Source organism: Brassica oleracea, chromosome C8 (assembly GCF_000695525.1).
Source record: "Brassica oleracea var. oleracea cultivar TO1000 chromosome C8, BOL, whole genome shotgun sequence".
NCBI classification, from domain to species: domain Eukaryota; kingdom Viridiplantae; phylum Streptophyta; class Magnoliopsida; order Brassicales; family Brassicaceae; genus Brassica; species Brassica oleracea.
In genome coordinates this window covers 14,532,033-14,537,307 of record NC_027755.1, presented here as the reverse complement: position 1 = coordinate 14,537,307, position 5,275 = coordinate 14,532,033, and positions in this window count along the sequence as shown.

Here is a 5,275-nt window from a genome sequence, read left to right as displayed (position 1 = left end):
CGGAAAACTTCCCGAAGACTTCGTGGGAAATCTTCTAGCATAAAATACATTAGAATACTTCTTGGGAAGTCTTCCAAGAGTCTTCCGAGAGTTTTCCAAGAGTCTTCCAAGAATCTTCCAAGAGTCTTGTGAGAAGTCTTCCAAAGTCTGACTAAGATATGAAAAAAATCTGCATATTCAAAAGCATTCAAATGACTTCAAAATAGAGAAAACATCAAAAATAAATTCTTTATGATTAAATAATAAACAAAACAATCAAATTAGGTTGAATCTATAATTTTTTAGAATCTAATATATAAAACACACAAAATACATATCCAAAATTTGTACCACTTGGGGCAGAAGACTTCGGAAGACTTCCTGAAGACTCTGTGGGAAGTCTTCTACCATAAAATGCATTAGAAGACTCGCCTAAAGTCTTCCGGGAAATCTTTCGAGAGTCTTCTAAGAAGTCTTTCAAAGTCTGCCTCAGATCTGAAAAACCTGCAAATTCAAAAATATCCAAATGACTTCAAAACAGAGAAAAACCTCAAAAATATAATTTTATGCTTAAATAATAAACAAAACAGTCACATTAGGTTGAATCTATATCATTTTAGAATCTAATATATAAAACACACAATAATACTATCCAAAATTTATAGATCTACCTTTGAAAGAGTGAAAGATGAGAACCATGTAATGAAAAACCTGCAAAAGAAGATAAATTAGTGAGAATACAGAAAACAAAATGAGAAATGGATTTAAAGTTTGATGTTTTGATGTTCAAAGAGATTAGAGAGAGTTTGGAGAGTTTTAGAGTGAGAAAAATTACATTTTTGTTGCAGCCATTTGAGAGGAAGAAATAAAATGTGTAAATTTTCTTTATATATAAAGACAAAACTTCCAATTAGGTTAAATATTTTCGATACAGAAGATTTCTTGGGAAGTCTTCTAAGAGAAGAAGGTCTTCTAGACACTAAAATAAAATACATGAAAAGATTTCTGGAAGACTTCGCTTTGGGCGGAAAACCATAATTTTACTAAAATTTAAGCGGGAATATGTCAGAAGACTTCTTGGGTAGTCTTCTTCTAGAAGACTTCTTACGAAGTCTTATTGAAGTTTTCAAAACCATAACCTAATCAAATAACTAACTAAATAACAAAAAATAATTCATTAAACTTAAAATCAACTTATAAAGCGTTTAATATACACAAAATTAAACACATGTAGGTCAATTTTTTTTTTTTTAAGTTGTGTATATAAAATCTAACCCTAAATATAAACATTATTATAACATATGTTACTAAATCCTAAACCAAAGTTTTTTTGGAGTCTTCCAGACCCTATAATCAAATAACTAATCAAAAACACTTCATTAAATTTAAAAGAAACTGAGAAAGTGTTTAAATCAAGTAATTAGATAGTCACTAAACATATAATATGTCAAACTAAAAAAAAAAGATAAGATTTCAAAATATAACTCTAACAATATCAACAATGCTATAACATATGTTATCAAACCCTAAACCGAAAGCTATCATGACTCAATCTTCATTCACTCATTTATGTTAAAAATAATTCAATTTTAGTAAAACTAAATTTCCATCATTTAGAAATGTTTATTAATACGTGATTTTGTTATTTTCCTCTTTCAAAATATTTTTAACCATAAAATTTATTAATTACTTTTAAGATCTAATACATGAGAAGACTTCAATTTAGACGGAAAACCTAAATTCATTTAAAATTTAGGTGGGAACCCTAAATTCTACTAAAATTTAGGTGGGATATGTCAGAAGATTTCTTGGGAAGTCTTCTAGGCCCTATAATGAAATAACTTCTTTAAACTTTTAAGATACTTAGAAAATGTTTAAATCAAGTTATTATATAGTCATTAAACACATATATGTCAAATTTTTTTAAAAAAAAAAAAAAAAGATAAGATTTCAAAATCTAAACCTAAATATACCAACAATAATATAACATATGTTATAAAACCCTAAACCAAGGACTATCTTGAGTTAATCTACTTTTACTCATCTATGTTGAAAATAATTCAATTTTAGTAAAACTAAATCTACATCATTTAGAAATGTTTATTATTACATGATTTCAATTTTTTTTCCCATCAGAATATTTCTTATAAGAATTTAAATTATTTAAAATATCTACTAAATGAGAAGACTTATAAAGTCACGCAGAGGGTTATAATGGTAAAACTCAATACATGTTTTTTTGTTTGGTCATAAAAGAGATATTGTAATTTCACTAGCCTTTTGGATTATTTTTGCATTTGATTGAATTTGGGGCACACTTTTGTATTCAAAATCAAGTTTTGAGTCATTTTTGGCAATTTCCCTTTCTTTTTCCTCTTTTTCTTATCTATTTTTCTAATCATTTTCTCTATCTTACAAATTTTAAAATAAAAATAAAATAACAAATCAGTACATAAATTTTTCAACAAGTAAATTAGCTTAATTATTTAGAATCGAGATTAATGAAAACAAAAAAAGAAATTATTCCAAAACATGAATTTATTAGAAATGTTTTATATCTAATCTATTAAAAGAGGATTAAACATTTAAATTATCCCTTAGTTTTGCAAGTTATTTACACTTCCATGTCACTGAGATATTGACTAAACCTATATTTACAAATATTTTGTCTTTTACAATTTAATTAATGCATTAGTTAAATTAATATATCTTATATGTTAAAACAGAAGTCACAACCTTGATTCATGTGTGATTTTTTAAAAAATGGACATATTCCTAGAAAGTAATGTTACATTTAATATCTAATCTTATCATTTAAATTTTGGGTGTACCAGAAATTTTTATTTGGCTATCAATAATTGGATTTTAAACAATAGATGATCCATTAGATTTAAAGAAAGTATAAATTAAATAGATATAATTTAATTTTTTAATACTATACCTCTATATGCTAAATATTTAAATATTTGTCGATGTTAACTTTTAAAATTATAAAGATTTTTTTTTAAATAACAAAAATCATATTATCTAACAATGATTAATCTTAACTACCTTAAACCAATGAAAACAAATTTTAAACTATATAGTTTATTTTAAAAATTAAATAAAAACTAAATGTTTAATTATTTACTCGGTAATATAAATCTAAGAAGCGAAAAGTTTAATTTTCTTAAAACTTTCTAAATTTGTGAAATGTTACAATATCTTTGAATATTACAATAAAAAAATATTTTACTAATCTTTATATATATAATTACGATTTTAATAATGAAATAATAATAAAAAAATATATATATAGAAGAAGCAGTGCCGTCTTAAAACATTTAATGGCCTAAGGTGAAATATAAAATAAAGATCTTTTTATAAGTTTTTTTCTCAACTTTTATTTATTCCATTTCCATGAACTAAATAAAAATTTGTGGTATTCAAAGAAAAAAAAATTAAAAATGAGTTTTTGTGTATAAATTAAATTTTGTTAATAGAAAAATTGAGAATGGTGTAAGTTAATTTTTTGTTCTTATTGTATTTGAATTATATTTAGTTAATCATACACTTTTTTTATTATAATTTCACCAACTAATTGATATTTAACAAACAAAAATAGATCTTTTTAATTAGTAAAATAACATAAAAAAAACTTTGGACCTATGGACCCATGGCAATTGCTCTTGTTGCCATGGGTTAGATCCGGCTCTGAGAGGAAGATACAAATACATGTGAAAGTTTGAAACAATCTATTCAATGAAAAAATATACAGTAAACTTATTATGTTTTAAAAATTGATAGACACATATATATATATATATATTATAATATATCAATTTAGAATTGAAAACAAAATATTTATGTAAAAATAAATAAAAACAAAAACCCGCGCGGTTGCGCGAATCGAGATCTAGCTTTTAATTAAAAAACGTTACAACATTAAAATTCCACGCCTCCATTATCATATTCAACAACCAATACCTATTACACTACAAGAAAACACCGGTATTCCGACGACAAATATCGTCGGTATGTCCTCGGAATAAATGTATTCCGAGGACATACCGACGAGAATGGTCGTCGGAAATTTCTCGTCGGAAAGTAATTCCGAGGGAATACCGAGAATCAAAGATTCCGAGGACATTTCGAAGAAACATTTCCTAGGACTTTTCGTCGGTATCTCCTCGGATATTTTCGATAGAACGGTCCTCGGAAACATTCCGAGAGAAAAGAGGTATCGGAATATTCCGACGAACTTTGGCCGTCGGAATATTCCGAGAAACCTTTGCCGTCAAAATATTCCGAGGAAGTGTATCCGTCGGGATATTCCGAGGAACTACGGCCGTCGGAATATTCCGAGAAACCTTTGCCGTCAAAATATTCCGAGGAAGTGTATCCGTCGGGATATTCCGAGGAACTACGGCCGTCGGAATATTCCGAGAAACCTTTGCCGTCAAAATATTCCGAGGAAGTGTATCCGTCGGGATATTCCGAGGAACTACGGCCGTCGGAATATTCCGAGAAACCTTTGCCGTCAAAATATTCCGAGGAAGTGTATCCGTCGGGATATTCCGAGGAACTACGGCCGTCGGAATATTCCGAGAAACCATTGCCGTCGAAATATTATAGTTTAATAAATCCAAAAATAATTTAATAAATTCAAAAAATTGTTTAATAAATTAAAAAAAACTTGGTTGATGAGCCACTTGTGCTTCCACTCGTAGATCTGCTTCCTCATATTAGATAATATTCAAAGTTGTACGTACCAAAATAAAACATTCAGGGTTTTTGAACGGGATTCCAGGTGAACTCTTGCTGAAAAAAACACAATTTGTAGAAATTTTATATTAAAGATTAAAAATATAAGTTAAAAAATTAGAATACTTACCGCAAACTGACAAAACCACATCTCCTGGTCCTCGGCAGGGAAGTGAGAGAAAGTCGGATATCCCTTGCTGAGGTTCGAGTACATCATATTGTTGATCCATGCGCTGATCCCGTTCCCGCATCGGTTGAACCTCGAGTACAAAATCTCGGATATGACTTCACAACATACTCTGCTCCACGCACCATCTCGCGTATCCAATCGTCAAATGTTTCACCTCTGGTCATACCAGCAGACACCTATTAATAGCACATATATATGTTATATCAATATATGTGAATTAGTATAAATATGTGATAAATAATATTTTAATTTAAAGCACTCACATAAGTAAGCATCCATCAAGAAAATTCTCTCTGCTTCAGTTCTTCAAATTCCTCCTCTGTGGCGTATCTATATTCGAACCGCTTTTCTGCCATGAAAATC